A 27,844-nucleotide genomic window follows, 5' to 3' on the forward strand; every position below is an offset into this window, starting at 1 on the left:
CTTTGCCGGCGCTCCCCTGCTTGAGGGGCGCGCTACTGACCTTTGCCGGCGCTCCCCTGCCTGAGGGGCGCGCTACTGACCTTTGCCGGCGCTCCCCTGCCTAAGGGGCGCGCTACTGACCTTTGCCGGCGCTCCCCTGCCTGAGGGGTGCGCTACAGACTCTGGCTGGCGGCCGCCCCGCCGCTAATTCCCCGCTTATGGGGGCGTGACCCAGGCCAGCCAGTGACCTCGTAGCTCCCCATCGCCCCCTAGCGGGTAGGTGGGCCGACGCCGATCACACCTGGACTTCCAATACTGCAGGTTCAGTCCTCGTTTTTCTGGGAGGCTTCATTGAGAACAGAATCAGACCTTGTGAGAACAGCCAATTTGAATCTTTCTGCTCCCAGTCCAGGATGGAACCAGGTAGCACAGAGATGCACCAATACATTTTTTGAAAAGTTGGCTAACGCTTTTTTTTAAAAAAATCTCTTTATACAATAATATTTTACCCCTAAATCTTTTTGTCCTAGTGGTATTCACTGTCCTCTTTCTGCCATTCATTTCCCCCTATTTGTAAACTATAATCCGCTGCTATGGGTTGTTTTAGCTATTTGCAGTGCACCATGTTTAATCCCAAATTGAATACTCTTTGTGAGCTGAGACCTCCGTTTCATGTGGTGACTAACTTAGATGTGCAAAGAGATCAAGGTGGCTTTTTATTTACAAGTAGTTAACACAATCTATTGTGTTTGATTTAATTGCCTTTTGTGTGTGCCTTTATATCTCAGACTGGGAAGGAGCAAAATCCGGGAGTAAGATATCCTGTTAAATAGCATGGCTTTGCTGTAGCACCAGAAGAAACTCAAACTATAGTACAGCTATAGTGCTTTCTGACAGCCATTGAGTAGCCAGATTGAAGTCTTTTTGCAATACGTCAGTCTACAAAAGGAGCATTTCACTGAACTGGCCCTGCTAGACTAAAGTAGCTGATTGCAGATGGTTCACAGTGACTCTGTGGTACATAGCGAACTCACTGGTTTTTTGTTGTTACTGAAATCATGTTAAAGCAATGCATGCCTATATAATACTATGGACAAACAAGAATATGTAGAAATAGCATTAGGGAATTATGCAGGGATAAAAAAACATACGCTAAGGTCCATCAGCAATATTGCAACCTCGAGCATTCAAAAAGCAAGTGTCTTGCCCCCCAAAATCATGAGATTGGCTTCAAAAACCATGAGAGATTAAAAAAATACATTTTAGGTTCTTCTTAATTACTCTGCTTTTTGAGCCTGTAGAATGAACAGTTTCAAGCTCTTCTCTGCAACCATGAAGACTAGAAACTTAGCTTTGTTTGTTTAAATTTCTCATTTAATCACAAGCTTCCAAGAGCTGGAGCTTTATAAAAAACACAAAATGAGACTCTCAGTAAAATCACGGAGAGTTGGCAACACTACCTCAGACACCAATTATGCAAATTCAACCGCGCTAGCCCAGTTAGGCCAACTCTGCAAACCCTGCAGGGTTTCATTCTCATTTATACTATCACTCTTATACACTGCTGCATAAAAGTAAATGACATTTTTCATCTACCATAAGGCTCCTTTGCGCTGCTAGCGCTGGGGTATGTATGAGAATTTGCAAACTGATTCCTGCAGTTCTGTTTGTAGTGACTGAAAGAGAACCAGCACCAACAAGTTTGCTTTAAGATTCCCATTTGGATTCCCAAGAAATCCTCACACATCTCTCCTTTCTGGTTGCAGCTAGTGTGGCTCCCTGCAGAAACCCTCCAAGTGAAGGTAGCTGGAAGTTGCGTTGGGTGGGAAATGGTTTTCCCTTCCTACAAAAGTTTCTGAGAATTCAACATTTTTCCCGTCCTGAACTGGCATGAAAATTCAAAATCTTGAAAATTTTCTCCAACTGAACATCTAAAGAAAAAAAAAATAGATCAAATTGTAAAATGTTTGTTTGTTGCAATTTCAAACTTTATTTTTTAACTTCCTAAAGTATAAATTTAACTAAAATTTCAAAAACAAAATCTTGTTTTGAATCGAAAAACAAAACGTTGGTTTGAAAATGTCAACAAGGGATGTTCTGACAAGTTCAAAGCATTTTATTAAAAAATGTGTGAATTAGGAAATGTGTTGAAACTGATCCTTTCTCACAAACAGTTTAGGTTGCAACAAATTATAACGTCTGGCCCCTGCGTACGCCCCAAAACATTTAAGGGCTAGATGGTACCACTTTGTAAAATTAACCCCTCGAGTCAAGGATATGCCCCTTATCAAGTGATGGGATATTTTGCTTTGGAACCTAGACCTAGTCTTGTGACCAGGGGAGGGGAATCTGTTTCATTCCAACACTCCTGTATGTCAGACCCTTATTATGGTCTCTTTACTATCCCTGTTGAGGTCCAGCTCTGCACAGTTGCAGCACTCACCTTTGTACTCCGGGAACCCTCCAGCCTTTTCTTTCTTTTTTAATGTGGTAGCACCTCTGCTTAATGGAAAGGATGGAGTCCTGAGATAGGCTGCAGGATGGGCAGCTCTTGAGCAAACAGCTTTTTTGTAATATAATATGTGCACTATAATTAGTAAAATGTTTAGAATCCCCTCTCTCCTCCCATTCTACAGGCACATGCAGGATGGTGATGAATAACCAATGATGAGGCTTCTCTGCTAGCTAGTTAGATGGTCAAGGATAGCACTCTGGTCGGTGATGCAGGAGACCTGGATTCTATTCCCAGCAGTGCTGCTTGGTGACCTTGGGGAAGTCCTTCGTCTACCCGTGCCTCAGTTTTCCCATCTGTAAAATGGGGATAATGATACTGCCCTCCTTTGTAAAGCACTTTGAGAGCTACAGAGAAAAGAGCTATGTAAGAGTTAGGTGTTATTTAGAGAAACGTGTGAAAAAGCCGTAACATTTCAAATCATACAGGCACATCATTTGGAAATGTTACAGCCAACTACAGTTATTCCTTTTCTAGGTTAGAAATGTCAAAGCTAAGAGGTGGTTGTAGCTGCCATTATCTGCCAGCAAGGAAACAGAAGGAAATGGCTTGATAAAACCATACTGTTTTGTTAGGCAAATTTCCCTGTGCAAGGCTAAAAGATTGCTGCATGTTGATGCTATTCCAAAGATTTAGGTTTTAAAAATAACAAAAAACCCAGGAGATGAGGGGGCTAATTTACCTTCTCAGAGCTTCTGAAAGATTCATGAAAAATATGATTTTAAGAGAGTTACATTTTCAATCAACCTCAGTTTATAAAGGTTTAATCTCAGAGTCTGATCCTGCCACTGTAGCAAACTTCCAGATTACTGAGTTATTAGCAGCTGTAATATTTACTTATATTGGGGTACCACCTAGAATCCCCAGCTGAGATCGGAGTCGCATTGTGCCCTCACCATACAACAGCATAGTCAGAGCAGTCACCGTCTCCAACAGTTTACACCTATATAGACAAAGGAAGAATTATTGTCCCCATTTTACAGATGATGAACTGAGGCACAGAGGGATTCGGTGATTTGCCCAAGGTCCCACAGGAAGTCTGTGGCAGAGCTGGGAGTTGACTCTATCTCCTGAGACACACAAGGCAGTCAATGCCTTAACCACAAGCACACTACAAGCTCTTTGGGACAGGGCCTGTCATTCGTTATGTGTTTGTACAGGGCCTAGCAGAACAGGGACCTGAACTGGTTGTGGCCTTTAGGCATTACCACAAAATAAATTTTTAAATAATAAGAAAATTGCAGAATTGGGATGGGACAATAGATGCTAAGGAAGTTGGACAGGACATTTTAAGGAGGACTGATCAAAATTTTTCCAGTGGAACAGTTTTCCTCCAGAAAAAGCTGATTCAACTAAATTGAAATGTTCTGCGAGAGCGTCTCCACTTGGTTGAAACTTTTGACAGAAGACTATCTGGTGAGCTGCCAGGCTCCCAGGCTTCACCCAGGTTGTCAGCCTCTCTGGTTCCGCCACAACCTGGCTGGGAGTCCAGGGGACATATTTCATTTTGGAAACACCAAAACATTCCCGCAACTGGTTCAATGTTTCTCAAATGAAATACTGCAGGATTTCAGTTTGGTGAAAAATGTCCACGTTTTGGCTGTGTGTTCCCATTTGGAATGAAAAAAATTCCAGAAATCTCAAGTGTTTTCACAGGGCAGAAATTCTGTTTCTCGGCCAGCTCTTCTCTTGAGTCACTTAACATGCACACTTCTGTGGTGCAGGACATTTCCCTACTACGGTATCATGTTTTGGCATGTCGCTGTGAGAAATATAGAACAGAGCAGGTCATCAGGACGGCGGAGAGAGATTCAGCTCTTGAAGATGGCCCTCTTCAACTTGATTGAGGAAGTGCCAGCCGTAAGACAGCATGATTATCTTCCCAGCAGTAAAATGAACTCGGGTGGCACGAACAACAGTGTTGACAAAAGTCATTCATTCCACCTGCCCCACCAGAGAGTGAGTCCTCTGATGATAGCACTCCTGTGCAAGGGAAAGGGGATGAATAACCAGAGAGACCTCCTGTGAGAGAGGACCTGGGGCTGATAACCCAAGCCCCAGCCGCTCTGGGGGCTGCCAGCCCAAGCCCTGCCACCGTCAGCCACAGGTGGCAGATGGTTCGGTTAATACGGAGAGCCAGATAATAGAGGCTTAGATAAGCAGGTTCTACTATATATCAATAAAGCATTGTGTTCAACTGATACCTATCTATATTGTGGTTAGGGAAACTAAAGTTCGGTGTTTCATTTTAATCACAGAAAAACATGGATTTTTAGGGGGGGGTTATCAGAGAATTTGGGGGGGGTTATCATGGAAAACTTAGGATCCCTGAGCATAAGTAGTCCCACTAAAGTCAATGGAACTATTCCTGGGAGTAAAGTTGAGCACATGTGTAAGTGTTTGCAGGATCGGGGCTTCCTTGCTAATGGAGGGTAAGGGATGAAAAAAGAATGAATGAAGTTGGTTTTGAGAGGTATTCGTGCTTATGTATTTTGGTGTAAGTTATGAGGCTGATTCAACTTTAATCACCCAAGGGCTCAACCTCACTGTAAATGCAAGAAATTACATAGTATTCAGTGAACAGTACTCAAAACAGGCCGAGAAAAGTGGGAAACTCCCTTGTTTCTGCAAAGATTCTACAGGAAGCGTATGATATTGTAAAAATCAGAACTACAAAACAGGTGTGATCACACCCTTATGCCCTGCGTTTCCTGGAACAGATGGCCTTCTATATCACTCTTTAAGGGAACGCATCATTTTTTTTCCTAACTCAAGTATTAAATGAATAATACTTTTATTAAAACCTCAGGAGTTGAGTCCCTGCTGGGAAAAAGTGTTTAGATCCTTGATTTTGTGCTCCCTTTGAATGACATGGAGAGAAAAAGCATGTTGATACTCTTTGGTATTTATTTAGGCCTTACTCCAGGAATTCATTTTAAAATATCTGCAGGTGTATCCTGCTTTGTACAGATCACTCCAGCACTAACGAGAGAATCGGATGAATATCTGCCATGAAAACACTAATCTGTGAGATATTTCAGAGTGGTAGCCATGTTAGTCTGTATCAGCAATAAGAACAAGGAGTACTTGTGGCACCTGAGTAAGGGCTGGTCTACACTGAGGGGGGGGATCGATCTAAGATACGCAACTTCAGAGTATCTTAGATCGATTTACCTGGGGTCCACACGGCGCGGGATCGACGGCCGCGGCTCCCTTGTCGACTCCGCTACTACCGCTCGTTCCGGAGTCGACGGGGAGTGTGTTCAGGGATCGATATAGCGCATCTTAACGAGACACGATATATCGATCCCCAATAAATCGATTGCTTCTCCGCCGATACGGCGGGTAGTCTGGATGTACCCTTACAGACTAACAAATTTATTTGTGCATAAGCTTGCGTGGGCTGTGGGTTTTAGCCCACAAAAGCTTATGCCCAAATAAATTTGTTAATCTGTTAAATGTGTTTGATGACCTCCCTCCGTCCAGTTCCTGGGCAACACCCGCACTGGCAAAATTAAGACCCATAATTCACCGTTGTGGTAGCTCTACCAGCAGTAGCAACATCGGAGGCTGTAGTGTAGGCTTGGATATTTTTATCATCATGTCATCTAACCTGTTCGGAGCAGAGCTAGATAATAGGGTGGTAAAAAGGAGTGAGCCCTCTCTACCCTTTAACCCTTGTGCCCCCACCATTGCTATTATGGGGTAAGCTGCACACCTGGTGAATTATAGAGCCTACTTTTCCTAGCATAGACAAGATCCAGGTGTTCAAGCCTCCTCCATCCACATCATCTGGCCAGTAAGAGTGAGTTTCAGCAGACACTGATGTACATAGCTAATTGGGACTATAAGCAAAGGCTTCGCCATGGAATATTATTTGCTGATATGCAAATAAATGAAACTCTCTGCAGCACTGACAAAAGCCAAGCGTCCTCTGTTGTTGAAGTATTTTGAAGCAACTTTCCCCATCAGTGAACTACAAGTCAGCTGCATGAAAAATGTGTTTCTGTTGAGGCCCCGGATTAGCTAGGGCTGAACTGTGTGCCTCATTTGCCTAATGGCATGTGCACCAGTGGGGAGCTTACACTGCTACAGGCTGTTGGCTGAATGTTAACTACCTTACGCAAAACAGATGATTTCTCTTTCCAGTGCTGGAAATGCACCAACCTTCAGAAACTCTGACGCAACAAATAAGAACAGCTCATGAAATGTTGGCACCGTTGATTTTTAGCCTAGACCTGATTCTGTCTCAGACCTGAGCCATGAAATCTACTGTGGATTCAGACCCTGATACCACCACCTTTGTGATCTATCTCTAAGCAGTGATGGATAGAGGGTACATGGATAAAATCCACTTGTTTCACATGTAAACACTGAAGAACAGAAAGTGGAGACCATGATATAATTCCAGAGAGAAAACGCTGCATTAAATTCAAATTGGCAAAAGCAATGCACGAGTTTGCTTTACTTGAATCAAAGAAAGTTACCCAGTTGATAACTCTCCATGTGATACCTCTTCTGAGGTTTAGAACTCATCCTGTCCTCCTGTTCAAAAGGGCATTTGATTAAGAATGCCTTGACCAGGCTAAGAATCTGAACACTTAGATTCTGCCATTGGTTTCTTGGCAACAATGCACAGTTGAGAGCCCTCATCAGCACAGATAGACACAGAGCATGTCCCAGGTCAGGTTTCAGACCCTATTTGTTCTTAGCCAAGAAAGAAAACTTATCTGCTATTAAGAAGGACGGCACCTTTCAGGGAATTTGCAGTTCATTAAAGAACCCTGTGCATTCTTTACGAGGTAAGTGCAACTTTTAAGGTTTAAGTTAATATGGGGCATATTTTCTTCCCCAGAAACTCTGTTGTGTTGTATAAATTGTAGATCAGGTCTACTTTAAATCAATGCTGCGTATGATGATTTAAACATGAGAAGCATGGTTTTCAGTGTTTATCTGTGTGTGTGTGCTTTGCAGAACCACCCAGACTGAAATAGATGAATCTTATAAAAACCTTTCTACAACAAATAGTGCAGATCTGTCTCTCTTTCTCTCTGCTCTCTCCCACCCCCACACGCCCGACACATTTTGTCAACCTTTCCCTTTCAAAGGAAATTGAGCTAGTCGCATTGTAGATTCAGTGCCACCTCCATCAAAGCTTTTCAGCATAAGCGTGATTGGGACCTGAACAATCTCCATGAAGTTTTGAACTCCCTTTGTGAGTTGCTTGTGAATCTGCTCCTTGTACTTCTGAAGCAACGGGGTGGCTTAGCATTGAGGCAGCCAATGAGATATTTCCATTGCATGTGTGCCAAAGATGGAAGGCATAATAAAGAAGTGTGTTATGAATCTGGGATACTGATTTAGGGGGGTGTTTATTTCATAACAAAAGTGTTCATATTTTCTAACCGTAAAATAACGAGGAAACAGGATATACACAACGAACTCTCAAAACTTCAATGATTTTCTACATTCTTTGCTTTTCTAACCCTTTTCATAGAGTAAAAAGTGATTGTTTTAATGTAAGTGATGTATAGTACTCACAGAAGAGAGTGGAAGGGTGCTAGTGTAGCTTAGGAACTGGGCTAAGATTCAGGAGATCTGGGTTTCATTCTTGGCTCTGCCACAGCCTTCCTCTGTGATCATGAGCAAGGCATCTAATCTCTGTGCCTCAGTCCTCCGTCGGTACAATAAGTATAACACGTCCTTTCTCCCACCATTTGTCTAGAGATTTTCCGCTCTACGGACTATCTCTTACTATAGGTCTTTACAGCGCCTAGCACAATGGGGACCTGAGTCCTGTTGGGATCTCTAGTTGCTGCGATAATACAAACTATTAGTTGTAATTAGTGCAGATTTTAAGCGATGCATGCATGAGACACATGGAGCACACATGGTATATTCTGTAAAATAATATACTCGTATCTGGCATATACTGATGTTAAACTGAGTATTCAAAACAAAGACATAGTAACAATCTGTGCCCACTGGCTTCCATCGGCGAGTTAATCACACTCCATTTAAGCACTGAATGCATTAGCATGATCAGTCGGTGATTTGTGTTGTATGTGCTGTGGTTCTTTTACAGTTCAGTTGCCCAAAACTACCTCCTTATCGGGGCAGCTGTGTCACAAGGCAGAAAGAGACGTTGCTCGGGTTTCATATGGGATTATGCTCATTCAGCTCTCTGAAAGACAAGTCTATTTACTTTGGATTCTCTGATGTGCGGGGGCCATTTAATGCCACCCTTACGCATGGTGAGTAGTACTTTATTCTGCAACTAGACACGTTGGAATAAATGGAGTTACTCGCTCAGTGAAGGACTATTGAGTGTGATGAAGGGAGTCAGAATCCAGCCATTAGGCTGTATCCAACATTGCATTAGAAGAGAATGAAGCTGGGACTCGGTGTATTGGTGCAGCCTGGCACTTTGATCTGTAGTTCTTAAAATGCCTTTTGGGCAGGGGAAGGAGGAGAGAGGGGTAGGGCATCTTTCCTATTCGTATTAAAGAGACTTATGCACGTGAGTCCAGAGAAGAATCACCTCTTTGATTCTAGTAGAAGGTTAGAAAAGTGGATAGAGATATTGCTGGCACGGACACTTGCTTTTTTTGTTACTGGTCTAAATGGATGTGTAGTGCCTGCTGGGATCTATAGTCCTTGAATAACAGCTAGAGCACAAGGAAATGAGACCCATTGGTTAGTGATGCCTTCTGCGGATGGCCCCTTTGCAATGTAGTGTATTCCCAGTACCGAACACTCTAAAATCTTTCCAGTCAAGAGGTGACAAGGACGCAAACCGACCACACTCATGTCCACGGTTGATGCCATTTTGGAAATACTGGGCCCGTTGTAAGTCTGCACTGCTCCAGTGAAGGCAGTTGTGCTGGGCCAATGGATAGCAGTTGAGGACTGGGCCCTTTCTTTTTGAAACAGAGTGCAGAACATCTTTGCCCAAGATCAGCTGTTTTCATTTGTTCCCGTAAGGAGTGAGCTGAGCTCTGTGTCCCTAGTTCAGGGGGATTCCTTGAATGACACACATAGATGATTGTATGAGATGGGACTATCTGGGCCTTCTGATCCAAGCTCTCATCAAGGAGAAAGAGTTCTGTGCTCTGCTCTTCATAGCCTTATCTCACGTCCATTGAATGCCTCTGCATTTCCTATAGCTACTCCAATAGGCAAACTTCCACTGCCCGCTTGTTCTCATGCTGTTAGGGCCTGATCCAAAATCCACCAAAGTCCCTGGGACTCTGTCCATTGATGTCAGTGGCTTTTAGGATGGGCACTTAGGCAGGTTTTCCTTTTCGTCTTTACACCCAAGTTAAAATTGTTCTTTTGAGCCATCCTGCTGAGTTGCTTGGCACCAGCATCTATAGGACTCTCATCTGAATGTCAACCGGGAGAGGACAATCCCCATGAGACGGGCTGACAGCCGGCAACTAGCACACAGACTCAAGGAGCACAAACCTATTGCATGTTTATCATCTTCCACTTGTTGTCATTCCCGGGGGGCAACTTCTCTAACAACCCAACTTGCCTTATGTCCTCCATCAAGTCCAGCATGCTCACCCCTCAAATCAATTGCAATTCTCAATCCAAGGAGCAGCCTGGAAGGCTGCAGAACAGCTCTGTGGCCACGATCCCACTGTGGGGGTATGTGAAGTTTAACCCAAGTAATCTGTAGATGCAAACTGTGTTGTTTATAGCTGATAGAAGTTGGTCACTGATGAATTGTCCCACTGCGGTGATTAATAGTGAATAGCTCTGGAAACCCATCCGAAGAATAAACTGCCTCCCTCTTCCATCCTGTCACAATTGTCCCAAATCTCAGCTTCCTGCGAGTCTGTTTAGGGAATAACATGATGCCTCTTTAGCAAAAAGGGAGGTGGGGGTGGGAGGTGCTGGCTTGTTTGTTTCAAACATGTACTAACTGTGGGCTGCTTTAGCATTTCATTTTTATTTTTCCCCTTATTTTTAATATTTAAAAGGGCTCGCCGAGAAGAATGTGCACAAGGCACTCAGCACCTCTCTCTTTCTGTTGTTAACTTCATGCCTCAGTCAACATGCTCATGCTTGTGAAATAAAGCATCCCCCCCCTTGGTCCGCTCCAGCTCGGACCAGTCTGCTGAATATTTAGACCTCTCTCTTCCTACCCTGCTTTCTTTCTTCCTTTCTTCCTCCTGTTCTCCAGCGAGAGTGCCACCTAATTAGGTCACCGATTGTTTCAGACTAAAAACCTTTCAGGAGGTTTTTCAGGAGCTGTTTTTGTTACTCACGTCCACTGGTTCTGCTTCTCTAGCTTTGCTGATACATGGTTCTCTTGTCGGTTTTGAACACTGAAATCTTACTTATTCACGTGGTTGAGGTTGTCAAAGAAACGTGAGATCCAGAGCAAGCTGCTGCTGACTTCTCAGGGGGATCCCAGAGAAACACTGTTCGAAGAGAGAATTCGGATTTTCGGAGTCTGCCTTTCCTAGCTGTTCATCAGCAGGGACATTTGCGGGAGATGAGGATTCGGTGGCTCAGCATTCTAACAGCTGCTGCTGCTGTTCCGCACCTGAAGCCAGAATCCTTTCCGAGTGTGGTATCTTTGTTATCCCCAAAGCAGCCCCCATAGAACTACCTGCAAGGAAAAGTGGCATGCAGACCGATGAGTAAAGAGATCAGAATTTGGCCCTTAGATAACATAAATCAGAAGCCAAAGCCCTGGATTTGTGACTCCAAAACGTTGGACTAGTTCATGTGCAAATCTGGATCCAGACTCCAGGCTGCTGCCTAAGGGCCTGAGTCTGTGTCCGTTGCTCATGTTGAGTGGTACCTCACTCCACAAATATCTCTATTGAAATCAAAAGGACGACTCTCAGAGTAATCTACCGTTCAATGTCAATACGGATGGGGGAATTGGGCCCTATCTCTGGAATAGGACAATATGAATTGCCAGACTAGATCAGACCCCAGATCCTCTAGTCCAATATCCTGTCTCTGAGAGTAGCCAGTACCAGGTGCTTCAGAGGAAGTTATAAGAACCCAACAATAGGCAGCCGTGGGATAATGTCCACCCCCTGATGGGTCTCATCCTGCTCTCTAACCGAGATTGGTTTAAACCCTGAAGCAAGCAGTTTAATGTTCCATCCAAAATGGTTGTTGTAACTAACTATAACAGCTCTGAATCAGGGGGGCTGGAACAGTTTATATAGTGGGGGTGTTGACTGCCATTAAATCAAACTGTAAACCCTGTATATGATGGAAACCACTTCAAGCCAGGGGGTGCAGTAGCACCCTCAGCACCTTAGTTCCAGCACCTATGCTCTGGATATACATGATATCCTTACATATATCCAGTCCCTTTTGAGGTCATGTTAAATTGTTGGCCTGTTTAAAAAAAAATCCCCAGTTTCCAACTCGCCCTGACTTTAAGGGCAATCAGATTCAGGAGGAAAGATTCAGCCACTTACTGTAGCTTCACTGATTACAGTGGGACTAATCACAGAGTTAGGGACTAACCAGTATGAGTAAGAGGGCAGAGTGTGACCCTAACAATTTGTTAAAAGAAACCTTTTCTTCCTTCATAATGATACTGTAAAGTGCTTTGAAATGTACTAATGAAAAAAGAGCCAAGTATTATTATTTCAATCACTGAAATTGATATAATCAGTTTATACTATGTGTTAGGCATTAATACTCATCAATCTCAAGATAAAGGCTGCTTTCTGCCTCAATATACAACAACAAAAGGCATGCACTTGAAATACCAAGACTGGTCCTGTCTGGTCACTGACAGCGTTTCTGTGAGATGTTGTTCAGAGTTGTTTGTTCATTTATTTATTTTTGGATCAGCTGTGTACAAATGACAGGGCAGGCTGGGCTTTGGATTCGTTCAACAAGATGCTGACCTGTGGTGTTTGATCTTAGCGGCAGGCATGCATCCAACTGCTACAACGCATAAGTGAGTTCCTAGCTTTAATCACGAGGGGATAAGTGTTTAGCATGGTATGCAGGGATCAAAAGCACAGGCCAGGGTGCTCTGTGGCATTAGAAATAAATGGAGATATCCCATCTCCTAGAACTGGAAGGGACCTTGAAAGGTCATTGAGTCCAGCCCCCTACCTTCACTAGCAGGACCAAGTTCTGATTTTGCCCTAGATCCCCAAGTGGCCCCCTCAAGGATTGAACTCACAACCCCGGGTTTAGCAGGCCAATGCTCAAACCACTGAGCTATCCCTGAGCATTCTGCAACTTGAGAAATCTCCTTGGGCAACTGGGGGGCTACCTTGCTTTTTTATTTTATTTTTCTCTGTAACTTGCTAAACCTGTGGAGAATTTAAAGCCCCCGGAGAAACGAAAAATGAATGAGAACATCAAAGCAAGCCCAGAAAGTGGAGCAAGGCAGGTTGAGAGGAGGGAGCTGATCAGTCCAATGCAGAGGGGCCACCCACTTGTGTGCCACAGAAATCCTCAAAACATCAATGGTCCATAGGCCTTATGCCAAGGCTTTGCCTAGGGGTGAATTTCACCCTGGGCCCATGCTTGGTTCATATTTTTTTTTTTTTTTAACATTTAGGGATTTATCCCTCCCTCCTTAATCAGCCAAAACTCCCATTAAACACAATGGGAGTTTGAGTAAGTCGAGGATTGTAGGATCAGCCCTTATTTTGAGCTGGGGTCAGCTTGCAACACCGGTACCGTTCCAGAGGCTCTGCATGATGTTGAGCTCCGCTAGAAATAACAGCCATCCTGGTTTTAATTAGTTGCCGCGTCCTCAGTGATTCCGCAGTCCATCAGGACACGGGGGCCCACTCTGTTCCTGTGGCAGCACCGAGAGCAGCAGGAATAGACCCCAGATCTTTACATGAGAAAGTGTCAGGTTACCAGCTGATTAAACAGACTCTTTCAGACCTAACACTGATGTGAAGCTGCTGAGGTGAAACTTGTAATCGGAGCATCACGTGGTTCACTTTCCACAGGGAGTGAGTTCCCATCAGCTGGGAATGGCAGACTCTGGCCAAGAGGAACCCAAAGGAGAAAGGGCGGTAATATCTAGAAACGAAGCGCCCCGTGGCCTGATTCTCCTCTGACTCACCCCGTGGGCTGATAATCCAGCATGACAGCCCATTGCAGAAATACAGAGCAGGGCCAAAGCAAGCCTGTTTTGTAACTCCCCGCATAAACTACGGTGGCTCTGGTGGCTGAGGGAGAAATGCAGGCATTAGGCTGATCTGTGGAGATCACTTGGAGGCTCTGAAATCTACAGTGTCCTGCTTTCTGGCCAAATGCCCAGGCCATCTAAAATCATCTAAAATCCCTCATCTAAACTCCCATTGACTTCAGGGGCAGTTTGCCCGAGGAGGGTCTGAGTGAAAACTGAGTAGGGTGACCAGACGTCCCGATTTTATCGGGACCGTCCCGATATTTCCTTGTTTGTCCCGCGTCCCGACCGACGTGCGGTCGGGACAACCGGACAAACAAGGAAATGCCCCGAGCCTCGAGCCCGGAAGTGCTCGCGCCCCCCCCCCCCTGCCCCGACTCCGCCCCCTCCTCCCCCGATTGGCTCCCTCCCCGAATCCCCGCCTCTTCCCCGGGCTCACCATTCCCCCTCCCTCCACAAGTGCTGGAGGGAGGCCCGGGAGACGCAGGGGAAGCGCGGGGCCGGGGTGAGTAACAGTCCGGCCTGGCCCAGTGCAGGCAGGACTCAGTTGGGTGGTTGGGAGAGGAGGGGGGCGACCCGCGGGGCCAGGCAACGGGGGAGGAAGCGGCCATGGCGCTCGGCGGCTCTGGCGCCCCCGAACCCCCCGAGCCGGGGCCTGCAGCAGCGCGCACGCTGGGCCCAGCCCCTGGCTAGGCACGTCTGGGCTGCCCAGCTGGTGCTATCCCGCGGCGGCCTCGGGGCGGAGGCATCGGCAGCCCAGCCCCGTTCGTTCCCCTGCGGGACGGGGGGGCTGGGGCCTGCTGCCCCCACTCCGGGGCCGCCGCGGGATAGCACCAGCTGGGCAGCAGCCCAGATGCGACTGGCCAGGGGCTGGGCGCAGCGTGCGCGCTGCTGGGTCCCCGCAGCAGGCCCCGGCTCGGGGGGTTCGGGGGCGCCAGAGCCGCAGCCGCCGAGCGCCATGGCCGCTTCCTCCCCCGCGGCAGTGGGAGCTGCAGCAGCGGCTGCTCCCGAGTCCCGCTGCCCAGGGGGGAGAACAGCCGCCTCGCCCCCCTCCTCGCCCTACCACCCGACTGAGTCCTGCCTGCTCGGGGCCAGGCCGGACTCTCACTACCCCGGCCCCGCGCTTCCCCTGAGTCTCCCGGGCCTCCCTCCAGCGCTTGCGGAGGAAGGTGGTTTTTTTTTTTGGTCCCGCCCCCCGCCACGCCCCCCCCCACGTCACCCCCCCCCCCCCCCCCCCCCGGCATCCCGATATTTGTCTTTGGTGATCTGGTCACCCTAAAACTGAGGAGCTGCTGGGGCTTGATCCTGCACCACTGAAGTCAATGAAAGTGTTAACCTGCACTGCAGCAATGGCAGGATCAGGCCCTGATGGCGGAATTCACTCCTGTGCAGAAGGCCAGCACAAGGCCTATTGTCTATGCATCCCTTCTGTCCCTCTTGCCCTGGCCCCCTGCACAAGGGTGAATTTCACCCTAAGTGAGGCAAAACCAGCTCATTGCATCTCATTTGCGTTCTGAACGTCTCAGGATGAACAAAGGAGACACTCATTTCAAGCCAGGTTTGCGCTGTATTTGCATCAGAAGCTGTCATCGTAGCAGAGAAACAATCATGCCGTTCAGGTTCCCTCTGCCTTCCTGTCCCCACTGCCTTCTTCTCTTCTCCTGCTAACTACTGTGGTACAAATGATATTTGCCCTTCAGGCACAATGTGGGTTGAGAGTTGATATGACTAATGCTACGTGGACACCCCTAGCTGTGAAGGAGGATCCTAGAAAGCATAGCAAACACTGTATTTGGTCACAGAGCTTGGAGGCAATAGGCCAAATGCATCCCCAGTGTAACTCCACTGATGAATTTGGTCCACTGAGTTATGTGCATAGTGCTGTCCAGGAGAAGAAGGGGGACCCTAATTAACGACCTAGTCCTGCATCCCATACTCATTGAAGCCCAGGGCTGAAGGACCAGCTGCAAGCCAAGGACACTGAGAAGTGTGGCTTGGAGCAGGTATAGTGAGCATCATGGCTGAGGGCAGTGGGGATAGCAGACATGGTGTGAAGAGAACACTTCCTAGCAGGCAATGAGGTAGAAAGAGGAGTTTTGGTAGAAAGACACTGGGGGGATCAGCGAGCAAGAAAGGATCTTTGGGGCCAGGGACCATGAGACAGCCCAGCTGATGGCAGGACAGACTGCACACATTGCACAAGGCTGTTCAGGAGACCATGGACTTGTGATGAAGGGAATTCACCAGAGGGAAGAGTACAGGGGAGTTAAATCCTGGCAATTGGAACAAAACTTCGGGGACCTCTATGCTTGGCTAGTCTGTCACTGTTTGTAGGCCCATCTATCTGGTATCAAGAGGGCAGAGAGGGAAACAGTTATAAGCTATCTGACTGGGCGACACTTGGTCTGTTTCCTCCTGTCCTTGTACCTGTGTAGCTGTAGCCAAACTGCTATAATGTAGAGGGACATTACTTTAATAGAAGGGGCAGATAGCAGCTGTCCTTGTGCAGGTGCAGATGGGGAAGGGTACTCACACCCCCTGCCCTGGGATTGATCAGTCTCGATTTTACCATCTCCATTCTCCTGAGCACAGTAACTGCTTCTTTCTAGTGCCCTGGAGTGTGTCACTCTAAAAGGGGGTAGGAGGTGGGACCATGGCCCTGCCCTGGTCTGCACCAGCCAGCACATCTCACCAACCATGAAGGGGCGCATATACTGAACAAGCCTAAGAGGTTGGCCCGCCCATGAGCCCCTCACAGTGCCTGCTGAGGCAATGTATTTCTCCCACTGCCTCCAAAGTAGGCCTGTATATAATAGACCCAATCTGTCCCTGAGTGACAGCAGGACTCCAGGTATTAGTGACTGATAGTAAAGTATTCCCTTCTTTGCTAGTAGCCTGTGTCCTTGTCTATCCTATGTTTTGTACCAAGCATCCAGAAAGGGACCATAAGGGAGCATGACCCTACAGTCAGCATGGAGAATCGACAGCAGTTGCCTTATGTAGACTTTACAATTATTTCCTTCAATTTCCTCTTGTCTAATTGTTGGAAGTGCGGTTGCTTTAGGAGGGACCACCTACCGTATTACTGTGATCTGGCAAAGCCTTTTAACTGGTTTCGCTTAAGCTTTGATCACCCGAATGTGAAACAGAAGCAATTAAAGTGTGGGAACGGTGACAAAGTGTGGAAGACACATGTGCAGGGGAGCTCAGCAAAGCTGGCAGTGGCATCAATGGAGTTGGCTTGAAATGAGCCCTAAATGTTAGGCCTCAAGGCCTTAGCTGTATTCTCCCCTGCATCTGTAATAAAGCAAGGGAAGTTTCCTCTCTGGAATGAATGGAGACTCTCCTGTTGAATGAACCTTCATGAGTCCAGTAAGCTACACAAGTCTCTGGACCAACTTTTAAAACTTCCTCCTAAGCTGTATCCACAATATTTGCAAACCCCACATTCTGCATTTGTGCATGCAATATGGGTAATTGTGCATGCAAATGCTATTAGCGGAATTATTATACATATTTCTAAGGCATCCACCACCCTGTGGTACCTGAGTGCTATTGTATACATTTAGAAATGCATCAAAATGCCCTTTGGAAATACTTGACAGGGTAAAAGTCGTCTCTGGCCAGAAGGATTAGCTACATCCAGGAGGTTGCAGGGGGCAACTCCGTCAAAAGCAGGGAAATGATTCCATCATCCCTTGAGTTTAATGGAAGAATGATAAAAAGGGGTCGTCCCCTTGGAAGACCCTCCCACCTATCACTGGGCAGGACCAAATTCAGAATCTCACTCCACTCACCCGCGGGAAGCTCAAAGGGTTGCAAATCATAAGGCCAGCCCTGGTCACCAGATAGGGGCAGGAACTGTGGTTAGCATGTGAACAATAAGCCCCAAAGGGGCTACTCAGAGAGTGAAGATACTACTCAACATGAGTTGGGTGCCTAAATATCTTTGAGGCTCTGGACCTTAGGGCCTAATCCAAGGTCCATTGAAGTCAAAAGAAGGATTCCCCTTGACTTCAGAGGGCTTTTTGATCAGGCCCTGGTGGAAATGCTGAAGCTTGTCAGTTTCTTCAGTGGGATTCACATATCTGGCGACCAGCTTGCTTTAACTCCAGTGCACATTGGCAATCCAAAGAACAGTGGCTTTTCCAGGAAACCACATACAGTGAGATGAAAATTGGTTTCAGCTGAGAAGCTCCATAATGTATATTCTTCAAGCTCTGAAAAAAGTTTAGGCCTTGATGTTAGCCATGATTTAATAATAAAAAGCTAACGTCATTTGGGGAGGAAAGACAATTGATCTGGGTTTTCCTCCCGCCACACCCCCGTTGGCCATGCTCCCAATAACTGCTGTGCTCGGTTGCTTCAGATCACTGCCCATGTGTCAGTTGTTTGGTCTGAGCGCCAGAGAACAGAAACACAGATGCAGAAGAGAGTCTGAGGTCCATCAAATCCACCCTCCACTCAATAGCAGGAAATTAATCATCTCAGATACCTTATCTAAAGAGCTGATCCCTGCTCAGGGCTCCTTAAGAAGGTATTAGGAGAGGAGGGGAAACACGCATGGTTTTCTGCCAATGCATTGTGGAGAAAATCCTTTCCTGACCAATATGGGTGATCGGTCAAGAACCACCATGGCGTAGCGTTTAATCAAAGCCATGTGGGTGAAAGATGCTCTGTGTGAGTGTTACCCAGGGGCGGCTCTAGCTTTTTTGCCGCCCCAAGCACAGCAGGCAGGCTGCTTTCGGCGGCATGCCTGCGGGAGGTCCCCGGTCCCGCGGATTCGGCGGCATGCCTGTGGGAAGTCCACCGGTCCTGCGGCTTCGGCATACCCACCACCGAATTGCCGCTGAATCCGCAGGACCGGCGGACCTCCTGCAGGCAAGCCGTCGAAAGCTGCCTGACTGCCGCCCTCGCAGGGACTGGCAGGGCGCCCCCCACGGCTTGCCGCCCCAGGCACGCGCTTGGAGCGCTGGTGCCTGGAGCCGCCGCTGGTGTTACCCACCACTGCCAGTCATGTTGCACGTCCCCATCTGTGTCCAGTCCACCAAGCAGATGGGTCTGTGAGGCAGGCTCAGTAGCTAGGAGCTGTATCTCAAACCTCAGGGTGTCAGTCAAGATGGCAGCTGTCACATGAGTCTAAACAGCAAACACCAACTCAATAGGAAGAAAAGGGGGAAAAGTTGCTTTCGGAAGCTAAAATACAGGACTGGGCATCCAGAAATCTGGATTCTAGACCAAGCTCTGCTACAGTCTTCTTGTGTGAGTATGAACAAGTCACTGAACTGCTCTGTGCTTCAGTTTCACCAGCAGAGAAATGATAGTAACGATTCTCACTGAAGTCAGAAGGTGTTGTGAAGTTAAACTGGTTGATGTTTGTACAGTGCTTTGGATGGCCCTTTTAAAGTGCGAAGCTTTATTATAAAATTTGGTACCTGTGAGATGTCATGAAAGCATCCCTGCCCCATTTCCCCAGATTTTCCTCAGGGACGACAAACAGCTCCCCTGAAGGCTCGCAGTTACTGACTACAGTGTGCAAAACTTCTGTCAAGTGCAATTCCATGAGTTTGGGGAGCTGTTTGTGTAGAAGAGCTTCTTAGGTGAGAAGTTAGGTATGTGTTGTGGCGTGATGAAGAAAAGGTGCAAAGTCCTGTTGACAGCCTGGTAGAAATGTAGCTTTGCCTTCTCTGTTGGTATTTGCAGATCGAGATAATCCCGGGTTCAGTGCACAGGCACAACAATGGACAAACATTACTTCCGGATATCACCTGTCTTGCTTAGCTGATGTAACGGCTGCTCCTCCGGAGGTTTTCACACCCAGCCTACAGCAGGCGCTCATCTCCTACACATCGAAAATATTTGCAACTTTGTCAGCACTTACAGTCACCTTAAATCACAGAGTTTGATGACTCTCCCCTCCCTGGAGCTAGACTTAGGCCACGACTCAGCAAAACACTTGAACATATATGTAAGTCCATCTCTATTCAGCAGGTCCCTGCTTCAGCAAGGTATTTAAGCACATGTGCTTTAATGCTTCATCCCTCAATGAGCTGAGTGGCCTGGCCCTTGTCCAAAATGACAGCACAGACTCCACCCTCCTCCCCTTTTGGCCCTACATTAGTACCTTTGTCAACAGCATTGAATGCTGGTGCCCGCTGAGTCAAAATGTAAATAATGTCAATGAATCGCTATAAAACTGTAACCTAGTTTTGTGTGTGTCTGTTGATACAGCCAAAGTTCCAGCCGCAAGTGTTGTGGGCATGGAGGATTAAGCCTGCGGTGCAGAAACCTCCTGCTGTCTCCCAGAATTTCGCATACATGACCTTGGTGGTGAAAAACAAAATAGTTTTCTTCATTGGTTGTTCCTACAAAGTCATGAAGGGTATGAATAGTGAGTAGTACTGAATGCCTATCTTTACCCATTGCTGTCTCTGGTTATGATCTGATACCTTGAGGACTGACTTCTTCCTAGTTCTGAGTTCACTTCCAGACTGGCTCCACTTTACATGGAAAAAAAGCTGGTTAACCAGCTTAGCTCCTGTTAAAAGCAGCGTGCATGGTTAAACCATGTTAGTTGCCCAACAGAGGCTATCACACCTTAAATCCTTGTCTAGACAAGGTCAGTGTCTTCTGCAGGTCTAATCCACACTGTCTCCTTAAAGCCACAAATCAGCCCACAAATAAAGATTTCCAGATCACGCTGCTTAGCCAAAAAAAACCTCATCATGCAGGGAGTGCTGCGGGGCTTTTAAAATGGACATCCAGTGTTGTCAAAGCTCTGGCAGGTTCCTGCCGCTGTTGCCTGCAACTTTTATTGATGGAAATTCTGTGTCCAGGTATGGATAAAAGAACAAGCTTTTCTTAGAATAAGAAACCTGCACGATGCATAGAAACTAGCACGCCATAGGGAATCTATGAACTGCAGATATACAAAATCCTGCCCAGTGCCAATTAAATACAGACATCAGGCCCATCTGTAATCAATTGACATTTATTGAGGAGTTACGGGGGTTTACACTTAGCACAACATTCCACTGGAATCATTACGAATACATGCAAGAGATGGCACGATGGGCCGAAGCAGCAGGCTTGAACTGTTTGGACTCCTTGGAACCACAGGCCCAAACCGTGGCATAGTCAGCTCAAGGCTTCAGTGGTCGAAGGTAGAAACATTAAGGTCTGTCTGTCTCCTCCTTCCTGTCACCTGTGTTAATGGAGCACCAGTTTGGAGGGGTTCTGCTATGGATTTCTCTGCTGTCTGGACATTAAAGATCTCGTGGAACTTTTCAATAAGGTTTTGTGCCTATGACCTTAGCCAGAACATTTTCTCTTTCTTTGTGCTGTGCGTAATGGCTGCCATTCTCCCAGTCCACTCTCCCCGATTCCTGAAGCCTGAGACAGGACTAACCCTCAAACCAGCTCTCCTGATGCAGTGCAGCAATTAACCCCTGTATAGTTGTTGTGTTTAACTGCAGGAAATTTACTTCAGAAGAATCATTTGCACTGAAGATGTGCAAGTTTCCTGTTTGTTTTAATCTTTATGGCCCAGTTCTGTTCTCTCAGTTCTCCATGGTATTAGTCTGGATTTACATCAGTGTAAATGAAATCAGATTCTGGTCCATAGTCTTAGATTGTAAATTCCTGGGGGTAGGGACTGTCTATTTGGTCTGTGTTTGTACAGCACCTAACACAATGGGGCCCTAGTCCATGCCTAGGCTTCAAATCATAAATAATAATTAACCCAATACTGTATTAAGAATCCTCATTATACTGCTTGACAGAGGCTATTCTGGGCTTTTTTGGGGGGGAGGGGGAAATCAGTAAATGCTCCCAGTAACCCTGGAGTGCCATGGAAATCAGTCTCTGAGAACTTGGACCCCAGTGGCACAATTTCTCATGTTCCACTAATAAAGTATGCTGTTGGATGACATGCTGTCTGGAGTGGTTCACGACCGTGAATGCTAGTCTCAGGGCAGACAGTCAAAAAGCAGGGCAGAAACCCCAAACTGGTGCTATGTTCTATAATTAGATTTCACCAAGCCAGGAACAAGTGTGAACTCCTAAATCATTATAACAGTCTTACCATGGAGTCACAGACGGAAGCAGCAACATGTCCCCCCTCAGGCTCCTAGGCGTAGGGGCAGCCAAGGGGCTCTGCGCGCTGCCCCCGTCCCAAGCACCACTCTGCAGCTCCCATTGGCCAGGAACGGCGACCAATGGGAGCTGCGGGGGTGGCGCCTGCGGATGGGGCCGCGTGCAGAGTCACCTGCCCACGCCTCCGCCTACAAGCCAGCGTGGGGACATGCCGCTGCTTCCGGGAGCCGCCTGAGGTAAGTGCCGCCCGGAGCCCGCACCCCACTCCCCCACCCACGCCCCAACCCCCTGCCCCAGTCCTGAGCCCCCTCCCACCCTCCGAACCCCTCAGCCCCAGCTCAGAGCACCCTCCTTCACCCCAAACTCCTCATCCCTGGCCCCACCCCAGAGCCCGCACCCCCAGCTGGAACCCTCACCCCCTATACCCCAACCCACAGCCTGGAGCCCCCTCCTGCACCCCAAAACCCTCATCCCTGGCCCCACACCAGAGCTCACACCTCCAGCCGGATCCCTCACCCACCCCACACTCCAACCCCCTGCTCCAGCCCAGAGCCCCCTCCCACACTCTGAACCCCTTGGCTCCACTCCCTAGCCCAGAGTCCCCTCGTGCACCCCAAATCCCTCATCCCCGGCCCACCCCAGATCCCGCACCCCCAGGCAGAACCTTCACCTCCTCCCGCACCCCAACTCCCTGCCCCAGCCCAGTGAAAATGAGCGAGAGTGAGGGAGAGCAAAGGACTGAGGGAGGGGAGATGGAGTGAGCGGGGCGGTGCCTCGGAGAAGGGGCAGGGCAGGGGGCGTGGCAACGGTGTTCCAGAAAGTTGGCAACCCTATACACAATGCTTCATTTGCCTTCAATGGGCCGTCTTGTATGCAGGGCAAGCTTTTTATCTTAATTAGTGCTTCCTTCCTGTTTGGTGAGTTACACGATTATAGAGGTTTACCCACACAAACACTCAGTATAACTTTATACCATGGGCTACAGAGTTATACTTGAGATGAATACACGCAGCATCCTACACTCGTCATAAGGTCCAGACACCAAACACATTCTTACAACTCAAATATTTAGTGTAACTATACTAACCCACAGACAAGCCAGGCTGGTTTCCAGCTATGCATTTGTCAGTGTTCAGTGAGGCCCTGGGCCTTGACATGAGCTGGCACCTGGTTTGCCAGCATCACATTGGATTTTAATTTTTTTTTTTAATTTTAAAATTTAAAATTTAAATTTAAAATTTTAAATTTAAATTTTAAAATTAAAAAATATATATTTATAAATGAAGTTTCGTAGCTATGACAGAGAAACTGCACTCTTGAATGCTGCTCTCTAGCATGAGAGAGTGCATGAGAAAAATGCTTCAGAGTGGAATCTATAATCTGAAGTCACCGTAGGAGGCCCTGGTGCATATTTTAATGAAGGTTACAGAATGCCTAAACAATTTAATTCAGCCCTTTGCAAAAGCATTAGCTGGACAGACAGCTCCCCGGAGATCCGCCACACGGCTTTTGTTTCATTCCTCCAATGAAAGTTTAAAAGTAAGTGGGGAGATGAGTCAAAATCCTGGACCCTCGGTGAGATATAAAGCAAGAGGGATCAATGCTAAGTGTATTTCAGACAAATTTTTCATGCAGGCTTAATGTTAATGCTTATGTTTTTTAATCCTGAAACTGAAATAAGAGGTGGTAGGGAGTTTTTAATTGCACGAGTGGGTATTTAGAAGGATACTGTGAATATGACTGGAATATATTCCCCTTTTATCCAAGGGGAGAATTTGACAAAAACCTCAGTTTAGACATGGCTAAATATCCCAGTATAGACTAAAAATATATTAGATTTTTCATTGCAAACACCCATGCTTATTAATAGCTAATTTTTTTAAAGAACCAGCCAAATCCATCTGTTACAATTTCTGACTCAAGTACTGAATGTTCTGGACTTTTGAAAGGTTTGCGACAATGTAAAGATGTTTCAAGCAATTCTTTGAAAATGACTGTAGAATTTTTCTGAAGCTTAGACTTTCAAATCTCTTAAATGTTCAGGTCAGTAAATCCTGGGTCCGATTCTCCTGTTGGTTAAGCCCATGTAAATCAGCAGTAACTCCACTGAAGTCAATGGATTTACAGCAGTGTAAAGCTAGCATGAGATCAGAATCACACCCGGTGAAGTTATTGCAGATATACACCAACATCATGCAGCATTGAGAGGTTGCATACAAAGTGAGTGATTAATAATACTCGATTTTTGGATTGCCACTTGTAAATAGGACTAGCCGCTGGACACAAGATTTATGCACTGGGAAACCTACAAGATAGAAAGGCCTGGGATTTTTCCCACTGGTCACAGGATATCACCATTGTGACACGTAAATCCAGATGACAGTGCATTTATCTGGTTGTTAAACAATTGCCTCCTTAAGAGTGATATTCCCATGCGGAGTTTAGGGTCACCACAACCCCTGGAGTGTGACACAGATTGATTGCAAACCTCTCCACTTGACTCGCTTAGCCTCTTCTTGCATGTTACGATGAGGAGCGGGAGCCCAGAAGAGCAGCCCATTTTAGAAGAATCTGCTGCAATATTAAAGCTGCCATCACTTCTTGTATTGTCACAGGCAACTAATGCATTTTGCTGATGGGCACCTCCTATCAATCATTCCTCAGGAAAGTGACTGACTTGCTCTGTTGATTGACAGCTGTGATAATGAGGTTATTGTGAGCAGGGAGTCACTGCTCAGGAATGTTTTTACTTTTCATTTCTTCTAATCTGGGAGTGTGAATTCTTTGTGTCCCAGGAGGGTCTGTCTCGAGGTAGGCCTGCCCAGGGCAAATATTAAAATGTTGCTCTGCTTAGAAAAGTGATTCTGGGAGGGGGGAAAGAACCATCCGCAGGGAAGAGGAAGGTCCCATCTGTGCTGTCACTAACTCTGCACTACCTCGTGTCAAACTCCCTCGCCACCCTAACGTTTCACTGGGTATGAAGCAAGTTAAGTACATAGGTACAGATCCTCCAAGGTATTTAGGGTCTAAGTCCCATTGAAATCAGTACCTTTGAGGATCTGGGCCATGGGCACTAGTTCAACAAAGCACATAAGTGCCAATGGTTTTAAAGACAAGCCTGTCCTTAAGTACCTGCTTAAATTTAAAAACACCCTTCCGTGCTTGGCTGAATCAGGCCCATAGTAATTAAATCTTAAATTAACTCTCTGCCTCAAGTCTCATAGTGTGATTTGCTTTCTCAGAAACTGTCTTTCAGATCATGACCTTGTTGGGACAGGGACTTTTTTAGTATCTTGTGCAGCTCCAATCTTGTTGTCAGCACATCATAACGAGCAGTAATAAAGTACTGAATCTCATCTCTGTGACAGAGCAACCATCCAGCTGTAGGATGTGTTCTTCTTCTCTTCTGGTTACTGTATCTTGTGTTTTGGCAATGGGACGAGGTATCAAAAACTGAGTGTGGGGCCCAGTTTTATAAGGGATCTAATTGGTCTGGACTAATAGGAAGGTTTTGTTCCTCCTTGGGTGTCTGGGCTGTCTCTGCAACCCTAAAAGCCTCACTGTGGGTTCTCAACAAGAGAAAGCGACTAGCAGAGGCGTTAAGAGAAGCAGCAGCATTTTATTTAGCAGGGTTTTCTCTGGAAAGGCATTTGCTAGGTTTCATTTTCTCTAAGGCACTGGCCAAGGACTCACGAGACCTGATTTTTATTATGGGCTTTGCCACTGATCTCCTGTATGGCCTTGGACAAGTCTCTTTGGCCCCGATCCTCAAAGGTCTTTATGCACCTAACTGCCCTTTAATTTCAACAGGAGTTAGACTCTTAAATACCTCTGAGGACACTCTGTACTGGTGTTTGCTTCCCATGCTTTATTTGTCTTTTCTATTGTCAGGCTTGACAGAATTCGATTTTCTTTTTTTGATCATTTCAACAGAAATATTGGTGTTTATTTTTGGCACTTTTTCCTACTTTTATCTATTTAAATGTTCACAGCTGTGGGAAATCAAGGAGGGGGTCAGGCAATAATTACTTAATGACAGTAGATATCGAGATTCAAAAAATTAAAGCTTTATAGCCATTAAAACACAAATTGTCAACATCACATGTCAAAATATACAAAGGAAATATCCTTAAATCAAACCCTAATAAGTTCTCAGGCAGCATTTTTTACTTTGCCTAGCTGTACATTTGAATTATTCCGGATGGATATTTTTTGGTCAGTTTGCGTGAAATCAACGTTTACCAACATTTACTGAATCCTTCCAAGCCAACTATTTTTCAGGCTCTGTGCGAGAGGGCCAGTCTTTGAGTCTCTGTATAGTGCCTTGCACAACCGGGCCCGGATTGGTATAATGGCTTGGAGGACTTTTAAAGGCATTTTCTGGTTTTGTCTGACTTGACACATTTTCTTGCACAAATAAATCCTTCTGCACAGAAAGATCATAGACTTGCACTGCCTCATTTACCTTGCACCACAGGGACTGAGAATACCATATATAAAAGCAGTCCTCCATACTCATTGGATGCAAGGAGCTGAGACAGTCCTCATGGGAGATTATATAGTAAGAGGTGACCTCGCTTTGCTTTTTAAGAATCCCATCGGTAAGACAAGTAAGAATGTTGCATACAAGCTGAAACACTGATAGCGATAAAATTCTCCCACTAACTGTAGACAAAACAGAGCTTGTATTTTAAACACAAGCGCTAAATTCTCTGCTTAGAATCCATAGACTCTTATACATTAAGGCCAGAAGGGACCATCATGATCATCTAGTTCAGAGGTTCTCAAATGTATTTGATCAGGCCCTTCTTATTTGTGTCTGTAGTCACTTACGCACGCCCACCCCTACACAAACACATATACTGCCACCCAGCTCTGAAGGCAGAGCAGAGAGCAGTGGCTGCTGGCCAGGCGCCCAGCTCTGAAGGCAGCGCCGCACCACCAGCAGCACAGAAATAAAGAAGGCAATGTGAAAAGTGATATTTGTCATCACTTTTCACAGTAGACTTAGTGCCCCATTGCCACCCGTATCTCTGCGCTGCTGCTGCTGCTACCCTGAGGCTGACAGCTGGAGCCCTGCCACCTCCGGGTCAGGGGTTGGGGGTGGGAGAAAGGAGACCCTGGGTGGTGGGGCTCTGGCTGTCCCCTTTATGCCCACTTCCAGGGTGTGCACAGCCCTTCTGCATAAGCCCCAGCCATCCGGGTCTGACAGCTACAGCTCTTCACACAAAAAAGAAAAGGAAAAAAAGCACACAACTCGGGCCTCCCTTGATACATTCCCGTGCCTCCCTTGGCACGCCCGCCCCATAGTTTGAGAAGCACAGATCTTGTCTGACCTCCTGCACATTTTAGGCCACAGAACCTTACCCATCCACTCTTGTATGGCTCAGAATCTCTGGCTGAGTTACTGAAGCCCTCTAATTATGTAGGGTATCATTTGAGATCAGTCAAATCAGAGACTTCGCCAAATCACCATTTATACAAAACTCCAAGATGCTGTTACTGAGGGAGGGTGAAGAGAGAGAAGAGAACAGATCTCTATAGAGCTTTTAGATTAGCTGCTGTATCAAATAAGGTCTTTGCTGCTGATATCCACTGTGACCTCTAGAGTCCTCTATGGGCCACAGAAACATGGCTTTTAAGTGCCACTGTTCCATTGGCGTGGTGCGTGGGGCAGTTGTGTTTGGGCATATACACCTGGCACATCTGTGCAAGGAGTAAAATCTTTTTACCCCAAAATTCTCAGTGCAACACTATGTCACAAAATGGTTAACACGGGTGCTTCACAGATGTCTGGAGCAAGTGGTTAACCAGAAAATGGCTAGGAATGGTTAGGAAAAGAACCATTTATTAAGAGATGTTACAAATAAAACAATATAATTTCCCAGTATAGACCCCCCCCCCTTATTCTCTGTCCCATTGTGGTGGCTTTCATTTATTTCATCCTGCCAATAATTGAACAGGGGTGCACGCAGGAATTTAAATTTGATCGCTTTTGGAGGGGCACGTTTTGTGCCCTGCTGCAGCCCCGGGGCCAGAGGAGCTCTCTGACCGCACAACAGCCCCAGAGCCTCCCAGGGCCGTGGGGCCGGAGGAGTTCTGTGCCCCTGCCA

At 46.5% G+C, this 27,844-nt stretch overlaps 2 protein-coding genes across 3 annotated transcripts in view; both read left to right on the forward strand.

Annotated features, from left to right (window-relative positions):
• LOC122172254 (retinoid-inducible serine carboxypeptidase-like) overlaps nucleotides 1-27,844 on the forward strand; it is a 331,017-nt gene that overhangs the window by 155,750 nt on the left and 147,423 nt on the right. The window lies entirely within an intron of this gene.
• Nucleotides 1-27,844, forward strand: part of RAB11FIP4 (RAB11 family interacting protein 4) — a 209,681-nt gene that overhangs the window by 126,583 nt on the left and 55,254 nt on the right. Inside the window, exon 1 of one of the 2 annotated variants that reach the window (XM_024104562.3) lies at nucleotides 6,531-7,293. The exons of the other annotated variant lie outside the window; for it this stretch is intronic. The gene's annotated coding sequence lies outside the window, so the exon portion shown is untranslated. Of the gene's footprint in view, nucleotides 1-6,530; nucleotides 7,294-27,844 lie in introns of those variants that run through there. 2 annotated transcript variants of the gene reach the window in all.

The sequence above is a fragment of the Chrysemys picta genome, chromosome 12 (assembly GCF_011386835.1).
Source record: "Chrysemys picta bellii isolate R12L10 chromosome 12, ASM1138683v2, whole genome shotgun sequence".
In the NCBI taxonomy this organism is placed as follows: Eukaryota; Metazoa; Chordata; order Testudines; family Emydidae; genus Chrysemys; species Chrysemys picta.